We start from the raw sequence: 18752 nt of genomic DNA, 5'->3' as shown, positions 1-18752 counted from the left end.
GTACAAATTTCAGGATTTAAAATGGATTACGTGTGCTGCTGAAATTTCAAATGCTTAACACCTTCAATGCTACAGGAGATTTTCCTCCTGTGCTGAATGATCTGTAAATCCATTGTTCATGACGAGCTCAGCTCGTCATAAGCACACGACAAGTGTACTGCACGACGAGCTGAGCTCGTCATGAGCATGGAAGGGGTTAAAACATCAATTTGTTATTAAACTCTACAAATTTGATTGCTAATATATGTAACCATATTAATACACAGAGTGTAGGTCAGTGTACGTCCACATTTGTTTAGCTGATTTTAAGACAGAGTATAGCAGAGCCTGGATAGCTCAGTCCGTAGAGCATCAGACTTTTAATCTGAGGGTCCAGGGTTCAAGTCCCTGTTCAGGCGGTTGCTTCCTTTAAAGAAAAATTACTCTAATTGGATGCTCTTTTTGTGTTCCCCTGCATGACGAATAAGATATTCCATTACTAAAATTGCAAAAACGTCTTTCATGGAGTTGTGAAATGCACATCTGCCTCATATATCATGTGCCATTTGACTAAACTTAAGTCGTACGTAGACTTACCTAAGGTATCATGTAACTTGAGACGGTGAATATAATTTCCCCAATTCAATATTCAAAATAAATCCATGGTTATAGTATCAAATGAACTTTATAAAGCTGATCAACATTATTTCATTTCAGAATATCTCTGCACCTAATCAGAGCGTATTGGCTCTGTGGCGCAATGGATAGCGCATTGGACTTCTAGGTGAATGTAAAAAAGATATTCAAAGGTTGTGGGTTCAAATCCCACCAGAGTCAGTTTTATCCCTATTTACTTCATAACTGTTTAAAAGAGTAATAAACAGTGCATGCATGCTTCTGCTTCACCAAAAAGGGCAGTGAAAGGAAGTCTATTTTAAATAGATACTATTCAAATTACGCAATCTTTGCAGAAGAGGAAATTGGCAGCTGTACTTATGAAAATGTAATTTACTCAGAAGTAAGTTTTTGGGCCCTTCCTTCATTTTACAATGTCAATAAAAACATATGACTTCTAAGTCAGCAAAAAAAATTAGATAGTAGCAATTTCAGGACTTACAATAAGGTTACATTTACTGAAGAGATTTCAAATGCTTGAAGTACCAATTCATTATTATATTCCGCGTATTCAGTACTTAATACCGGCAACCATCTTAAGAAACGTAGTGATAGTTGGGACACTTCCAAATGTTGATAAGGTCATTTTGTGGAGCGGCCTCTCCGAGCCTGGATAGCTCAGTCGGGAGAGCATCAGTCTTTTAATCTGAGGGCCCAGGGTTCAAGTCCCTGTTCAGGCGGCTTGGTTAAAGAAAAGGTATATCAATTGCATACTCTTTTCAGGATCCAATGAATGGGGAGTCCTATTAGAGATGTTTCAAAAAAGTCTTAATCAAGTCATTACATACCCATCTGTCTTCTACATTCTTTGACAAGGGTTAAGAAGACTTACCCAAACTGTATCATGTAGTTTGTTGATTATCTTTTAACCAATTCAATGTTCAAAATGTAAGGTAGTGTCCGATTAACTTAATAAAGTTGGTCAACAGCTGATAGGTCATCTTTTTATTTGTGAATCTCTGATCACCGTGTTGAATCAGGTCGGATCTCTAGTGCAATGGATAGCGGCTTGGAGTCCTAGACGAATGTAGCAAAAGCATTCAAAGGCTTTGTGTTCAAACACCAGCTGGGTCAATTTTATCCCTCCTCTTATTTTATAACTAATTGAAACAGTAACAAGCAATGCCTGCGTCTGCATCACCAGAAACATTTACCAAAATGGCAGTGAAAGAAAGTCTACTTAAACAGAGACTGTTTGCTTTGAAAACATTGCATAATCTATGCCCAAGAGGAAGTTCCCAAAGAAACTGCTGAAAATGTATGTAATTTAGTAGGTAGTAATAGTATTTGGCACTTTATTGATTTCACAAGGTCATTTTAGACACATGATTTCTAAGTCAGCCGAAAATGAGATAGTACAAATTTCAGGATTTAAAATGGATTACGTGTGCTGCTGAAATTTCAAATGCTTAACACCTTCAATGCTACAGGAGATTTTACTCCTGTGCTGAATGATCTGTAAATCCATTGTTCATGACGAGCTCAGCTCGTCATAAGCACACGACAAGTGTACTGCACGACGAGCTGAGCTCGTCATGAGCATGGAAGGGGTTAAAACATCAATTTGTTATTAAACTCTACAAATTTGATTGCTAATATATGTAACCATATTAATACACAGAGTGTAGGTCAGTGTACGTCCACATTTGTTTAGCTGATTTTAAGACAGAGTATAGCAGACCCTGGATAGCTCAGTCGGTAGAGCATCAGACTTTTAATCTGAGGGTCCAGGGTTCAAGTCCCTGTTCAGGCGGTTGCTTCCTTTAAAGAAAAATTACTCTAATTGGATGCTCTTTTTGTGTTCCCCTGCATGACGAAAATAAGATATTCCATTACTAAAATTGCAAAAACGTCTTTCATGGAGTTGTGAAATGCACATCTGCCTCATATATCATGTGCCATTTGACTAAACTTAAGTCGTACGTAGACTTACCTAAGGTATCATGTAACTTGAGACGGTGAATATAATTTCCCCAATTCAATATTCAAAATAAATCCATGGTTATAGTATCAAATGAACTTTATAAAGCTGATCAACATTATTTCATTTCAGAATATCTCTGCACCTAATCAGAGCGTATTGGCTCTGTGGCGCAATGGATAGCGCATTGGACTTCTAGGTGAATGTAAAAAAGATATTCAAAGGTTGTGGGTTCGAATCCCACCAGAGTCAGTTTTATCCCTATTTACTTCATAACTGTTTAAAAGAGTAATAAACAGTGCATGCATGCTTCTGCTTCACCAAAAAGGGCAGTGAAAGGAAGTCTATTTTAAATAGATACTATTCAAATTACGCAATCTTTGCAGAAGAGGAAATTGGCAGCTGTACTTATGAAAATGTAATTTACTCAGAAGTAAGATTTTGGGCCCTTCCTTAATTTTACAATGTCAATAAAAACATATGACTTCTAAGTCAGCAAAAAAAATGATATAGTAGCAATTTCAGGACTTACAATAAGGTTAAATTTACTGAAGAGATTTCAAATGCTTGAAGTACCAATTCATTATTATATTCCGCGTATTCAGTACTTAATACCGGCAACCATCTTAAGAAACGTAGTGATAGTTGGGACACTTCCAAATGTTGATAAGGTCATTTTGTGGAGCGGCCTCTCCGAGCCTGGATAGCTCAGTCGGGAGAGCATCAGTCTTTTAATCTGAGGGCCCAGGGTTCAAGTCCCTGTTCAGGCGGCTTGGTTAAAGAAAAGGTATATCAATTGCATACTCTTTTCAGGATCCAATGAATGGGGAGTCCTATTCGAGATGTTTCAAAAAAGTCTTAATCAAGTCATTACATACCCATCTGTCTTCTACATTCTTTGACAAGGGTTAAGAAGACTTACCCAAACTGTATCATGTAGTTTGTTGATTATCTTTTACCCAATTCAATGTTCAAAATGTAAGGTAGTGTCCGATTAACTTGATAAAGTTGGTCAACAGCTGATAGGTCATCTTTTTATTTGTGAATCTCTGATCACCGTGTTGAATCAGGTCGGATCTCTAGTGCAATGGATAGCGGCTTGGAGTCCTAGACGAATGTAGCAAAAGCATTCAAAGGCTTTGTGTTCAAACACCAGCTGGGTCAATTTTATCCCTCCTCTTATTTTATAACTAATTGAAGCAGTAACAAGCAATGCCTGCGTCTGCATCACCAGAAACATTTACCAAAATGGCAGTGAAAGAAAGTCTACTTAAACAGAGACTGTTTGCTTTGAAAACATTGCATAATCTATGCCCAAGAGGAAGTTCCCAAAGAAACTGCTGAAAATGTATGTAATTTAGTAGGTAGTAATAGTATTTGGCACTTTATTGATTTCACAAGGTCATTTTAGACACATGATTTCTAAGTCAGCCGAAAATGAGATAGTACAAATTTCAGGATTTAAAATGGATTACGTGTGCTGCTGAAATTTCAAATGCTTAACACCTTCAATGCTACAGGAGATTTTCCTCCTGTGCTGAATGATCTGTAAATCCATTGTTCATGACGAGCTCAGCTCGTCATAAGCACACGACAAGTGTACTGCACGACGAGCTGAGCTCGTCATGAGCATGGAAGGGGTTAAAACATCAATTTGTTATTAAACTCTACAAATTTGATTGCTAATATATGTAACCATATTAATACACAGAGTGTAGGTCAGTGTACGTCCACATTTGTTTAGCTGATTTTAAGACAGAGTATAGCAGAGCCTGGATAGCTCAGTCCGTAGAGCATCAGACTTTTAATCTGAGGGTCCAGGGTTCAAGTCCCTGTTCAGGCGGTTGCTTCCTTTAAAGAAAAATTACTCTAATTGGATGCTCTTTTTGTGTTCCCCTGCATGACGAATAAGATATTCCATTACTAAAATTGCAAAAACGTCTTTCATGGAGTTGTGAAATGCACATCTGCCTCATATATCATGTGCCATTTGACTAAACTTAAGTCGTACGTAGACTTACCTAAGGTATCATGTAACTTGAGACGGTGAATATAATTTCCCCAATTCAATATTCAAAATAAATCCATGGTTATAGTATCAAATGAACTTTATAAAGCTGATCAACATTATTTCATTTCAGAATATCTCTGCACCTAATCAGAGCGTATTGGCTCTGTGGCGCAATGGATAGCGCATTGGACTTCTAGGTGAATGTAAAAAAGATATTCAAAGGTTGTGGGTTCAAATCCCACCAGAGTCAGTTTTATCCCTATTTACTTCATAACTGTTTAAAAGAGTAATAAACAGTGCATGCATGCTTCTGCTTCACCAAAAAGGGCAGTGAAAGGAAGTCTATTTTAAATAGATACTATTCAAATTACGCAATCTTTGCAGAAGAGGAAATTGGCAGCTGTACTTATGAAAATGTAATTTACTCAGAAGTAAGTTTTTGGGCCCTTCCTTCATTTTACAATGTCAATAAAAACATATGACTTCTAAGTCAGCAAAAAAAATTAGATAGTAGCAATTTCAGGACTTACAATAAGGTTACATTTACTGAAGAGATTTCAAATGCTTGAAGTACCAATTCATTATTATATTCCGCGTATTCAGTACTTAATACCGGCAACCATCTTAAGAAACGTAGTGATAGTTGGGACACTTCCAAATGTTGATAAGGTCATTTTGTGGAGCGGCCTCTCCGAGCCTGGATAGCTCAGTCGGGAGAGCATCAGTCTTTTAATCTGAGGGCCCAGGGTTCAAGTCCCTGTTCAGGCGGCTTGGTTAAAGAAAAGGTATATCAATTGCATACTCTTTTCAGGATCCAATGAATGGGGAGTCCTATTAGAGATGTTTCAAAAAAGTCTTAATCAAGTCATTACATACCCATCTGTCTTCTACATTCTTTGACAAGGGTTAAGAAGACTTACCCAAACTGTATCATGTAGTTTGTTGATTATCTTTTAACCAATTCAATGTTCAAAATGTAAGGTAGTGTCCGATTAACTTAATAAAGTTGGTCAACAGCTGATAGGTCATCTTTTTATTTGTGAATCTCTGATCACCGTGTTGAATCAGGTCGGATCTCTAGTGCAATGGATAGCGGCTTGGAGTCCTAGACGAATGTAGCAAAAGCATTCAAAGGCTTTGTGTTCAAACACCAGCTGGGTCAATTTTATCCCTCCTCTTATTTTATAACTAATTGAAACAGTAACAAGCAATGCCTGCGTCTGCATCACCAGAAACATTTACCAAAATGGCAGTGAAAGAAAGTCTACTTAAACAGAGACTGTTTGCTTTGAAAACATTGCATAATCTATGCCCAAGAGGAAGTTCCCAAAGAAACTGCTGAAAATGTATGTAATTTAGTAGGTAGTAATAGTATTTGGCACTTTATTGATTTCACAAGGTCATTTTAGACACATGATTTCTAAGTCAGCCGAAAATGAGATAGTACAAATTTCAGGATTTAAAATGGATTACGTGTGCTGCTGAAATTTCAAATGCTTAACACCTTCAATGCTACAGGAGATTTTACTCCTGTGCTGAATGATCTGTAAATCCATTGTTCATGACGAGCTCAGCTCGTCATAAGCACACGACAAGTGTACTGCACGACGAGCTGAGCTCGTCATGAGCATGGAAGGGGTTAAAACATCAATTTGTTATTAAACTCTACAAATTTGATTGCTAATATATGTAACCATATTAATACACAGAGTGTAGGTCAGTGTACGTCCACATTTGTTTAGCTGATTTTAAGACAGAGTATAGCAGACCCTGGATAGCTCAGTCGGTAGAGCATCAGACTTTTAATCTGAGGGTCCAGGGTTCAAGTCCCTGTTCAGGCGGTTGCTTCCTTTAAAGAAAAATTACTCTAATTGGATGCTCTTTTTGTGTTCCCCTGCATGACGAAAATAAGATATTCCATTACTAAAATTGCAAAAACGTCTTTCATGGAGTTGTGAAATGCACATCTGCCTCATATATCATGTGCCATTTGACTAAACTTAAGTCGTACGTAGACTTACCTAAGGTATCATGTAACTTGAGACGGTGAATATAATTTCCCCAATTCAATATTCAAAATAAATCCATGGTTATAGTATCAAATGAACTTTATAAAGCTGATCAACATTATTTCATTTCAGAATATCTCTGCACCTAATCAGAGCGTATTGGCTCTGTGGCGCAATGGATAGCGCATTGGACTTCTAGGTGAATGTAAAAAAGATATTCAAAGGTTGTGGGTTCGAATCCCACCAGAGTCAGTTTTATCCCTATTTACTTCATAACTGTTTAAAAGAGTAATAAACAGTGCATGCATGCTTCTGCTTCACCAAAAAGGGCAGTGAAAGGAAGTCTATTTTAAATAGATACTATTCAAATTACGCAATCTTTGCAGAAGAGGAAATTGGCAGCTGTACTTATGAAAATGTAATTTACTCAGAAGTAAGATTTTGGGCCCTTCCTTAATTTTACAATGTCAATAAAAACATATGACTTCTAAGTCAGCAAAAAAAATGATATAGTAGCAATTTCAGGACTTACAATAAGGTTAAATTTACTGAAGAGATTTCAAATGCTTGAAGTACCAATTCATTATTATATTCCGCGTATTCAGTACTTAATACCGGCAACCATCTTAAGAAACGTAGTGATAGTTGGGACACTTCCAAATGTTGATAAGGTCATTTTGTGGAGCGGCCTCTCCGAGCCTGGATAGCTCAGTCGGGAGAGCATCAGTCTTTTAATCTGAGGGCCCAGGGTTCAAGTCCCTGTTCAGGCGGCTTGGTTAAAGAAAAGGTATATCAATTGCATACTCTTTTCAGGATCCAATGAATGGGGAGTCCTATTCGAGATGTTTCAAAAAAGTCTTAATCAAGTCATTACATACCCATCTGTCTTCTACATTCTTTGACAAGGGTTAAGAAGACTTACCCAAACTGTATCATGTAGTTTGTTGATTATCTTTTACCCAATTCAATGTTCAAAATGTAAGGTAGTGTCCGATTAACTTGATAAAGTTGGTCAACAGCTGATAGGTCATCTTTTTATTTGTGAATCTCTGATCACCGTGTTGAATCAGGTCGGATCTCTAGTGCAATGGATAGCGGCTTGGAGTCCTAGACGAATGTAGCAAAAGCATTCAAAGGCTTTGTGTTCAAACACCAGCTGGGTCAATTTTATCCCTCCTCTTATTTTATAACTAATTGAAGCAGTAACAAGCAATGCCTGCGTCTGCATCACCAGAAACATTTACCAAAATGGCAGTGAAAGAAAGTCTACTTAAACAGAGACTGTTTGCTTTGAAAACATTGCATAATCTATGCCCAAGAGGAAGTTCCCAAAGAAACTGCTGAAAATGTATGTAATTTAGTAGGTAGTAATAGTATTTGGCACTTTATTGATTTCACAAGGTCATTTTAGACACATGATTTCTAAGTCAGCCGAAAATGAGATAGTACAAATTTCAGGATTTAAAATGGATTACGTGTGCTGCTGAAATTTCAAATGCTTAACACCTTCAATGCTACAGGAGATTTTCCTCCTGTGCTGAATGATCTGTAAATCCATTGTTCATGACGAGCTCAGCTCGTCATAAGCACACGACAAGTGTACTGCACGACGAGCTGAGCTCGTCATGAGCATGGAAGGGGTTAAAACATCAATTTGTTATTAAACTCTACAAATTTGATTGCTAATATATGTAACCATATTAATACACAGAGTGTAGGTCAGTGTACGTCCACATTTGTTTAGCTGATTTTAAGACAGAGTATAGCAGAGCCTGGATAGCTCAGTCCGTAGAGCATCAGACTTTTAATCTGAGGGTCCAGGGTTCAAGTCCCTGTTCAGGCGGTTGCTTCCTTTAAAGAAAAATTACTCTAATTGGATGCTCTTTTTGTGTTCCCCTGCATGACGAATAAGATATTCCATTACTAAAATTGCAAAAACGTCTTTCATGGAGTTGTGAAATGCACATCTGCCTCATATATCATGTGCCATTTGACTAAACTTAAGTCGTACGTAGACTTACCTAAGGTATCATGTAACTTGAGACGGTGAATATAATTTCCCCAATTCAATATTCAAAATAAATCCATGGTTATAGTATCAAATGAACTTTATAAAGCTGATCAACATTATTTCATTTCAGAATATCTCTGCACCTAATCAGAGCGTATTGGCTCTGTGGCGCAATGGATAGCGCATTGGACTTCTAGGTGAATGTAAAAAAGATATTCAAAGGTTGTGGGTTCAAATCCCACCAGAGTCAGTTTTATCCCTATTTACTTCATAACTGTTTAAAAGAGTAATAAACAGTGCATGCATGCTTCTGCTTCACCAAAAAGGGCAGTGAAAGGAAGTCTATTTTAAATAGATACTATTCAAATTACGCAATCTTTGCAGAAGAGGAAATTGGCAGCTGTACTTATGAAAATGTAATTTACTCAGAAGTAAGTTTTTGGGCCCTTCCTTCATTTTACAATGTCAATAAAAACATATGACTTCTAAGTCAGCAAAAAAAATTAGATAGTAGCAATTTCAGGACTTACAATAAGGTTACATTTACTGAAGAGATTTCAAATGCTTGAAGTACCAATTCATTATTATATTCCGCGTATTCAGTACTTAATACCGGCAACCATCTTAAGAAACGTAGTGATAGTTGGGACACTTCCAAATGTTGATAAGGTCATTTTGTGGAGCGGCCTCTCCGAGCCTGGATAGCTCAGTCGGGAGAGCATCAGTCTTTTAATCTGAGGGCCCAGGGTTCAAGTCCCTGTTCAGGCGGCTTGGTTAAAGAAAAGGTATATCAATTGCATACTCTTTTCAGGATCCAATGAATGGGGAGTCCTATTAGAGATGTTTCAAAAAAGTCTTAATCAAGTCATTACATACCCATCTGTCTTATACATTCTTTGACAAGGGTTAAGAAGACTTACCCAAACTGTATCATGTAGTTTGTTGATTATCTTTTAACCAATTCAATGTTCAAAATGTAAGGTAGTGTCCGATTAACTTAATAAAGTTGGTCAACAGCTGATAGGTCATCTTTTTATTTGTGAATCTCTGATCACCGTGTTGAATCAGGTCGGATCTCTAGTGCAATGGATAGCGGCTTGGAGTCCTAGACGAATGTAGCAAAAGCATTCAAAGGCTTTGTGTTCAAACACCAGCTGGGTCAATTTTATCCCTCCTCTTATTTTATAACTAATTGAAACAGTAACAAGCAATGCCTGCGTCTGCATCACCAGAAACATTTACCAAAATGGCAGTGAAAGAAAGTCTACTTAAACAGAGACTGTTTGCTTTGAAAACATTGCATAATCTATGCCCAAGAGGAAGTTCCCAAAGAAACTGCTGAAAATGTATGTAATTTAGTAGGTAGTAATAGTATTTGGCACTTTATTGATTTCACAAGGTCATTTTAGACACATGATTTCTAAGTCAGCCGAAAATGAGATAGTACAAATTTCAGGATTTAAAATGGATTACGTGTGCTGCTGAAATTTCAAATGCTTAACACCTTCAATGCTACAGGAGATTTTACTCCTGTGCTGAATGATCTGTAAATCCATTGTTCATGACGAGCTCAGCTCGTCATAAGCACACGACAAGTGTACTGCACGACGAGCTGAGCTCGTCATGAGCATGGAAGGGGTTAAAACATCAATTTGTTATTAAACTCTACAAATTTGATTGCTAATATATGTAACCATATTAATACACAGAGTGTAGGTCAGTGTACGTCCACATTTGTTTAGCTGATTTTAAGACAGAGTATAGCAGACCCTGGATAGCTCAGTCGGTAGAGCATCAGACTTTTAATCTGAGGGTCCAGGGTTCAAGTCCCTGTTCAGGCGGTTGCTTCCTTTAAAGAAAAATTACTCTAATTGGATGCTCTTTTTGTGTTCCCCTGCATGACGAAAATAAGATATTCCATTACTAAAATTGCAAAAACGTCTTTCATGGAGTTGTGAAATGCACATCTGCCTCATATATCATGTGCCATTTGACTAAACTTAAGTCGTACGTAGACTTACCTAAGGTATCATGTAACTTGAGACGGTGAATATAATTTCCCCAATTCAATATTCAAAATAAATCCATGGTTATAGTATCAAATGAACTTTATAAAGCTGATCAACATTATTTCATTTCAGAATATCTCTGCACCTAATCAGAGCGTATTGGCTCTGTGGCGCAATGGATAGCGCATTGGACTTCTAGGTGAATGTAAAAAAGATATTCAAAGGTTGTGGGTTCGAATCCCACCAGAGTCAGTTTTATCCCTATTTACTTCATAACTGTTTAAAAGAGTAATAAACAGTGCATGCATGCTTCTGCTTCACCAAAAAGGGCAGTGAAAGGAAGTCTATTTTAAATAGATACTATTCAAATTACGCAATCTTTGCAGAAGAGGAAATTGGCAGCTGTACTTATGAAAATGTAATTTACTCAGAAGTAAGATTTTGGGCCCTTCCTTAATTTTACAATGTCAATAAAAACATATGACTTCTAAGTCAGCAAAAAAAATGATATAGTAGCAATTTCAGGACTTACAATAAGGTTAAATTTACTGAAGAGATTTCAAATGCTTGAAGTACCAATTCATTATTATATTCCGCGTATTCAGTACTTAATACCGGCAACCATCTTAAGAAACGTAGTGATAGTTGGGACACTTCCAAATGTTGATAAGGTCATTTTGTGGAGCGGCCTCTCCGAGCCTGGATAGCTCAGTCGGGAGAGCATCAGTCTTTTAATCTGAGGGCCCAGGGTTCAAGTCCCTGTTCAGGCGGCTTGGTTAAAGAAAAGGTATATCAATTGCATACTCTTTTCAGGATCCAATGAATGGGGAGTCCTATTCGAGATGTTTCAAAAAAGTCTTAATCAAGTCATTACATACCCATCTGTCTTCTACATTCTTTGACAAGGGTTAAGAAGACTTACCCAAACTGTATCATGTAGTTTGTTGATTATCTTTTACCCAATTCAATGTTCAAAATGTAAGGTAGTGTCCGATTAACTTGATAAAGTTGGTCAACAGCTGATAGGTCATCTTTTTATTTGTGAATCTCTGATCACCGTGTTGAATCAGGTCGGATCTCTAGTGCAATGGATAGCGGCTTGGAGTCCTAGACGAATGTAGCAAAAGCATTCAAAGGCTTTGTGTTCAAACACCAGCTGGGTCAATTTTATCCCTCCTCTTATTTTATAACTAATTGAAGCAGTAACAAGCAATGCCTGCGTCTGCATCACCAGAAACATTTACCAAAATGGCAGTGAAAGAAAGTCTACTTAAACAGAGACTGTTTGCTTTGAAAACATTGCATAATCTATGCCCAAGAGGAAGTTCCCAAAGAAACTGCTGAAAATGTATGTAATTTAGTAGGTAGTAATAGTATTTGGCACTTTATTGATTTCACAAGGTCATTTTAGACACATGATTTCTAAGTCAGCCGAAAATGAGATAGTACAAATTTCAGGATTTAAAATGGATTACGTGTGCTGCTGAAATTTCAAATGCTTAACACCTTCAATGCTACAGGAGATTTTCCTCCTGTGCTGAATGATCTGTAAATCCATTGTTCATGACGAGCTCAGCTCGTCATAAGCACACGACAAGTGTACTGCACGACGAGCTGAGCTCGTCATGAGCATGGAAGGGGTTAAAACATCAATTTGTTATTAAACTCTACAAATTTGATTGCTAATATATGTAACCATATTAATACACAGAGTGTAGGTCAGTGTACGTCCACATTTGTTTAGCTGATTTTAAGACAGAGTATAGCAGACCCTGGATAGCTCAGTCGGTAGAGCATCAGACTTTTAATCTGAGGGTCCAGGGTTCAAGTCCCTGTTCAGGCGGTTGCTTCCTTTAAAGAAAAATTACTCTAATTGGATGCTCTTTTTGTGTTCCCCTGCATGACGAAAATAAGATATTCCATTACTAAAATTGCAAAAACGTCTTTCATGGAGTTGTGAAATGCACATCTGCCTCATATATCATGTGCCATTTGACTAAACTTAAGTCGTACGTAGACTTACCTAAGGTATCATGTAACTTGAGACGGTGAATATAATTTCCCCAATTCAATATTCAAAATAAATCCATGGTTATAGTATCAAATGAACTTTATAAAGCTGATCAACATTATTTCATTTCAGAATATCTCTGCACCTAATCAGAGCGTATTGGCTCTGTGGCGCAATGGATAGCGCATTGGACTTCTAGGTGAATGTAAAAAAGATATTCAAAGGTTGTGGGTTCGAATCCCACCAGAGTCAGTTTTATCCCTATTTACTTCATAACTGTTTAAAAGAGTAATAAACAGTGCATGCATGCTTCTGCTTCACCAAAAAGGGCAGTGAAAGGAAGTCTATTTTAAATAGATACTATTCAAATTACGCAATCTTTGCAGAAGAGGAAATTGGCAGCTGTACTTATGAAAATGTAATTTACTCAGAAGTAAGATTTTGGGCCCTTCCTTAATTTTACAATGTCAATAAAAACATATGACTTCTAAGTCAGCAAAAAAAATGATATAGTAGCAATTTCAGGACTTACAATAAGGTTAAATTTACTGAAGAGATTTCAAATGCTTGAAGTACCAATTCATTATTATATTCCGCGTATTCAGTACTTAATACCGGCAACCATCTTAAGAAACGTAGTGATAGTTGGGACACTTCCAAATGTTGATAAGGTCATTTTGTGGAGCGGCCTCTCCGAGCCTGGATAGCTCAGTCGGGAGAGCATCAGTCTTTTAATCTGAGGGCCCAGGGTTCAAGTCCCTGTTCAGGCGGCTTGGTTAAAGAAAAGGTATATCAATTGCATACTCTTTTCAGGATCCAATGAATGGGGAGTCCTATTCGAGATGTTTCAAAAAAGTCTTAATCAAGTCATTACATACCCATCTGTCTTCTACATTCTTTGACAAGGGTTAAGAAGACTTACCCAAACTGTATCATGTAGTTTGTTGATTATCTTTTACCCAATTCAATGTTCAAAATGTAAGGTAGTGTCCGATTAACTTGATAAAGTTGGTCAACAGCTGATAGGTCATCTTTTTATTTGTGAATCTCTGATCACCGTGTTGAATCAGGTCGGATCTCTAGTGCAATGGATAGCGGCTTGGAGTCCTAGACGAATGTAGCAAAAGCATTCAAAGGCTTTGTGTTCAAACACCAGCTGGGTCAATTTTATCCCTCCTCTTATTTTATAACTAATTGAAGCAGTAACAAGCAATGCCTGCGTCTGCATCACCAGAAACATTTACCAAAATGGCAGTGAAAGAAAGTCTACTTAAACAGAGACTGTTTGCTTTGAAAACATTGCATAATCTATGCCCAAGAGGAAGTTCCCAAAGAAACTGCTGAAAATGTATGTAATTTAGTAGGTAGTAATAGTATTTGGCACTTTATTGATTTCACAAGGTCATTTTAGACACATGATTTCTAAGTCAGCCGAAAATGAGATAGTACAAATTTCAGGATTTAAAATGGATTACGTGTGCTGCTGAAATTTCAAATGCTTAACACCTTCAATGCTACAGGAGATTTTCCTCCTGTGCTGAATGATCTGTAAATCCATTGTTCATGACGAGCTCAGCTCGTCATAAGCACACGACAAGTGTACTGCACGACGAGCTGAGCTCGTCATGAGCATGGGAGGGGTTAAAACATCAATTTGTTATTAAACTCTACAAATTTGATTGCTAATATATGTAACCATATTAATACACAGAGTGTAGGTCAGTGTACGTCCACATTTGTTTAGCTGATTTTAAGACAGAGTATAGCAGAGCCTGGATAGCTCAGTCCGTAGAGCATCAGACTTTTAATCTGAGGGTCCAGGGTTCAAGTCCCTGTTCAGGCGGTTGCTTCCTTTAAAGAAAAATTACTCTAATTGGATGCTCTTTTTGTGTTCCCCTGCATGACGAATAAGATATTCCATTACTAAAATTGCAAAAACGTCTTTCATGGAGTTGTGAAATGCACATCTGCCTCATATATCATGTGCCATTTGACTAAACTTAAGTCGTACGTAGACTTACCTAAGGTATCATGTAACTTGAGACGGTGAATATAATTTCCCCAATTCAATATTCAAAATAAATCCATGGTTATAGTATCAAATGAACTTTATAAAGCTGATCAACATTATTTCATTTCAGAATATCTCTGCACCTAATCAGAGCATATTGGCTCTGTGGCGCAATGGATAGCGCATTGGACTTCTAGGTGAATGTAAAAAAGATATTCAAAGGTTGTGGGTTCAAATCCCACCAGAGTCAGTTTTATCCCTATTTACTTCATAACTGTTTAAAAGAGTAATAAACAGTGCATGCATGCTTCTGCTTCACCAAAAAGGGCAGTGAAAGGAAGTCTATTTTAAATAGATACTATTCAAATTACGCAATCTTTGCAGAAGAGGAAATTGGCAGCTGTACTTATGAAAATGTAATTTACTCAGAAGTAAGTTTTTGGGCCCTTCCTTCATTTTACAATGTCAATAAAAACATATGACTTCTAAGTCAGCAAAAAAAATTAGATAGTAGCAATTTCAGGACTTACAATAAGGTTACATTTACTGAAGAGATTTCAAATGCTTGAAGTACCAATTCATTATTATATTCCGCGTATTCAGTACTTAATACCGGCAACCATCTTAAGAAACGTAGTGATAGTTGGGACACTTCCAAATGTTGATAAGGTCATTTTGTGGAGCGGCCTCTCCGAGCCTGGATAGCTCAGTCGGGAGAGCATCAGTCTTTTAATCTGAGGGCCCAGGGTTCAAGTCCCTGTTCAGGCGGCTTGGTTAAAGAAAAGGTATATCAATTGCATACTCTTTTCAGGATCCAATGAATGGGGAGTCCTATTAGAGATGTTTCAAAAAAGTCTTAATCAAGTCATTACATACCCATCTGTCTTCTACATTCTTTGACAAGGGTTAAGAAGACTTACCCAAACTGTATCATGTAGTTTGTTGATTATCTTTTAACCAATTCAATGTTCAAAATGTAAGGTAGTGTCCGATTAACTTAATAAAGTTGGTCAACAGCTGATAGGTCATCTTTTTATTTGTGAATCTCTGATCACCGTGTTGAATCAGGTCGGATCTCTAGTGCAATGGATAGCGGCTTGGAGTCCTAGACGAATGTAGCAAAAGCATTCAAAGGCTTTGTGTTCAAACACCAGCTGGGTCAATTTTATCCCTCCTCTTATTTTATAACTAATTGAAACAGTAACAAGCAATGCCTGCGTCTGCATCACCAGAAACATTTACCAAAATGGCAGTGAAAGAAAGTCTACTTAAACAGAGACTGTTTGCTTTGAAAACATTGCATAATCTATGCCCAAGAGGAAGTTCCCAAAGAAACTGCTGAAAATGTATGTAATTTAGTAGGTAGTAATAGTATTTGGCACTTTATTGATTTCACAAGGTCATTTTAGACACATGATTTCTAAGTCAGCCGAAAATGAGATAGTACAAATTTCAGGATTTAAAATGGATTACGTGTGCTGCTGAAATTTCAAATGCTTAACACCTTCAATGCTACAGGAGATTTTCCTCCTGTGCTGAATGATCTGTAAATCCATTGTTCATGACGAGCTCAGCTCGTCATAAGCACACGACAAGTGTACTGCACGACGAGCTGAGCTCGTCATGAGCATGGAAGGGGTTAAAACATCAATTTGTTATTAAACTCTACAAATTTGATTGCTAATATATGTAACCATATTAATACACAGAGTGTAGGTCAGTGTACGTCCACATTTGTTTAGCTGATTTTAAGACAGAGTATAGCAGACCCTGGATAGCTCAGTCGGTAGAGCATCAGACTTTTAATCTGAGGGTCCAGGGTTCAAGTCCCTGTTCAGGCGGTTGCTTCCTTTAAAGAAAAATTACTCTAATTGGATGCTCTTTTTGTGTTCCCCTGCATGACGAAAATAAGATATTCCATTACTAAAATTGCAAAAACGTCTTTCATGGAGTTGTGAAATGCACATCTGCCTCATATATCATGTGCCATTTGACTAAACTTAAGTCGTACGTAGACTTACCTAAGGTATCATGTAACTTGAGACGGTGAATATAATTTCCCCAATTCAATATTCAAAATAAATCCATGGTTATAGTATCAAATGAACTTTATAAAGCTGATCAACATTATTTCATTTCAGAATATCTCTGCACCTAATCAGAGCGTATTGGCTCTGTGGCGCAATGGATAGCGCATTGGACTTCTAGGTGAATGTAAAAAAGATATTCAAAGGTTGTGGGTTCGAATCCCACCAGAGTCAGTTTTATCCCTATTTACTTCATAACTGTTTAAAAGAGTAATAAACAGTGCATGCATGCTTCTGCTTCACCAAAAAGGGCAGTGAAAGGAAGTCTATTTTAAATAGATACTATTCAAATTACGCAATCTTTGCAGAAGAGGAAATTGGCAGCTGTACTTATGAAAATGTAATTTACTCAGAAGTAAGATTTTGGGCCCTTCCTTAATTTTACAATGTCAATAAAAACATATGACTTCTAAGTCAGCAAAAAAAATGATATAGTAGCAATTTCAGGACTTACAATAAGGTTAAATTTACTGAAGAGATTTCAAATGCTTGAAGTACCAATTCATTATTATATTCCGCGTATTCAGTACTTAATACCGGCAACCATCTTAAGAAACGTAGTGATAGTTGGGACACTTCCAAATGTTGATAAGGTCATTTTGTGGCGCGGCCTCTCCGAGCCTGGATAGCTCAGTCGGGAGAGCATCAGTCTTTTAATCTGAGGGCCCAGGGTTCAAGTCCCTGTTCAGGCGGCTTGGTTAAAGAAAAGGTATATCAATTGCATACTCTTTTCAGGATCCAATGAATGGGGAGTCCTATTCGAGATGTTTCAAAAAAGTCTTAATCAAGTCATTACATACCCATCTGTCTTCTACATTCTTTGACAAGGGTTAAGAAGACTTACCCAAACTGTATCATGTAGTTTGTTGATTATCTTTTACCCAATTCAATGTTCAAAATGTAAGGTAGTGTCCGATTAACTTGATAAAGTTGGTCAACAGCTGATAGGTCATCTTTTTATTTGTGAATCTCTGATCACCGTGTTGAATCAGGTCGGATCTCTAGTGCAATGGATAGCGGCTTGGAGTCCTAGACGAATGTAGCAAAAGCATTCAAAGGCTTTGTGTTCAAACACCAGCTGGGTCAATTTTATCCCTCCTCTTATTTTATAACTAATTGAAACAGTAACAAGCAATGCCTGCGTCTGCATCACCAGAAACATTTACCAAAATGGCAGTGAAAGAAAGTCTACTTAAACAGAGACTGTTTGCTTTGAAAACATTGCATAATCTATGCCCAAGAGGAAATTCCCAAAGATACTGCTGAAAATTTATGTAATTTAGTAGGTAGTAATAGTATTTGGCACTTTATTGATTTCACAATGTCATTTTAGACACATGATTTCTAAGTCAGCCGAAAATGAGATAGTACAAATTTCAGGATTTAAAATGGATTACGTGTGCTGCTGAAATTTCAAATGCTTAACACCTTCAATGCTACAGGAGATTTTCCTCCTGTGCTGAATGATCTGTAAATCCATTGTTCATGACGAGCTCAGCTCGTCATAAGCACACAACAAGTGTACTGCACGGAGAGCTGAGCTCGTCATGAGCATGGAAGGGGTTAAAACATCAATTTGTTATTAAACTCTACAAATTTGATTGCTAATATATGTAACCATATTAATACATAGAGTGTAGGTCAGTGTACGTCCACATTTGTTTAGCTGATTTTAAGACAGAGTATAGCAGAGCCTGGATAGCTCAGTCGGTAGAGCATCAGACTTTTAATCTGAGGGTCCAGGGTTCAAGTCCCTGTTCAGGCGGTTGCTTCCTTTAAAGAAAAATTACTCTAATTGGATGCTCTTTTTGTGTTCCCCTGCATGACGAATAAGATATTCCATTACTAAAATTGCAAAAACGTCTTTCATGGAGTTGTGAAATGCACATCTGCCTCATATATCATGTGCCATTTGACTAAACTTAAGTCGTACGTAGACTTACCTAAGGTATCATGTAACTTGAGACGGTGAATATAATTTCCCCAATTCAATATTCAAAATAAATCCATGGTTATAGTATCAAATGA

At 37.3% G+C, this 18752-nt stretch overlaps 10 non-coding genes across 10 annotated transcripts; all 10 read left to right on the top strand.

Annotated features, from left to right (window-relative positions):
* Positions 1-725: 725 nt before the first annotated feature.
* TRNAR-UCU (transfer RNA arginine (anticodon UCU)) lies at positions 726-816 on the top strand. Its single transcript is given in 2 exon segments — positions 726-762; positions 781-816. It is a non-coding gene; the product is annotated as a tRNA-Arg (tRNA).
* Positions 817-2736: 1920 nt separating this feature from the next.
* On the top strand, positions 2737-2827 carry TRNAR-UCU (transfer RNA arginine (anticodon UCU)). The gene is given in 2 exon segments: positions 2737-2773; positions 2792-2827. It is a non-coding gene; the product is annotated as a tRNA-Arg (tRNA).
* Positions 2828-4745: 1918 nt separating this feature from the next.
* On the top strand, positions 4746-4836 carry TRNAR-UCU (transfer RNA arginine (anticodon UCU)). Its single transcript is given in 2 exon segments — positions 4746-4782; positions 4801-4836. It is a non-coding gene; the product is annotated as a tRNA-Arg (tRNA).
* Positions 4837-6756: 1920 nt separating this feature from the next.
* Positions 6757-6847, top strand: TRNAR-UCU (transfer RNA arginine (anticodon UCU)). Its single transcript is given in 2 exon segments — positions 6757-6793; positions 6812-6847. It is a non-coding gene; the product is annotated as a tRNA-Arg (tRNA).
* Positions 6848-8765: 1918 nt separating this feature from the next.
* TRNAR-UCU (transfer RNA arginine (anticodon UCU)) lies at positions 8766-8856 on the top strand. Its single transcript is given in 2 exon segments — positions 8766-8802; positions 8821-8856. It is a non-coding gene; the product is annotated as a tRNA-Arg (tRNA).
* A 1920-nt stretch (positions 8857-10776) lies between these two features.
* Positions 10777-10867, top strand: TRNAR-UCU (transfer RNA arginine (anticodon UCU)). The gene is given in 2 exon segments: positions 10777-10813; positions 10832-10867. It is a non-coding gene; the product is annotated as a tRNA-Arg (tRNA).
* Positions 10868-12787: 1920 nt separating this feature from the next.
* On the top strand, positions 12788-12878 carry TRNAR-UCU (transfer RNA arginine (anticodon UCU)). Its single transcript is given in 2 exon segments — positions 12788-12824; positions 12843-12878. It is a non-coding gene; the product is annotated as a tRNA-Arg (tRNA).
* A 1918-nt stretch (positions 12879-14796) lies between these two features.
* Positions 14797-14887, top strand: TRNAR-UCU (transfer RNA arginine (anticodon UCU)). Its single transcript is given in 2 exon segments — positions 14797-14833; positions 14852-14887. It is a non-coding gene; the product is annotated as a tRNA-Arg (tRNA).
* A 1920-nt stretch (positions 14888-16807) lies between these two features.
* Positions 16808-16898, top strand: TRNAR-UCU (transfer RNA arginine (anticodon UCU)). Its single transcript is given in 2 exon segments — positions 16808-16844; positions 16863-16898. It is a non-coding gene; the product is annotated as a tRNA-Arg (tRNA).
* A 1518-nt stretch (positions 16899-18416) lies between these two features.
* TRNAK-UUU (transfer RNA lysine (anticodon UUU)) lies at positions 18417-18489 on the top strand. The gene has a single exon. It is a non-coding gene; the product is annotated as a tRNA-Lys (tRNA).
* The last annotated feature ends 263 nt before the right edge of the window (positions 18490-18752 follow it).

Source organism: Lissotriton helveticus, chromosome 1_1 (genome assembly GCF_964261635.1).
Source record: "Lissotriton helveticus chromosome 1_1, aLisHel1.1, whole genome shotgun sequence".
Classification (NCBI taxonomy): domain Eukaryota; kingdom Metazoa; phylum Chordata; class Amphibia; order Caudata; family Salamandridae; genus Lissotriton; species Lissotriton helveticus.
Note: the sequence above shows the minus strand (reverse complement) of the source record. Positions and strands in the feature narration are given on the sequence as shown.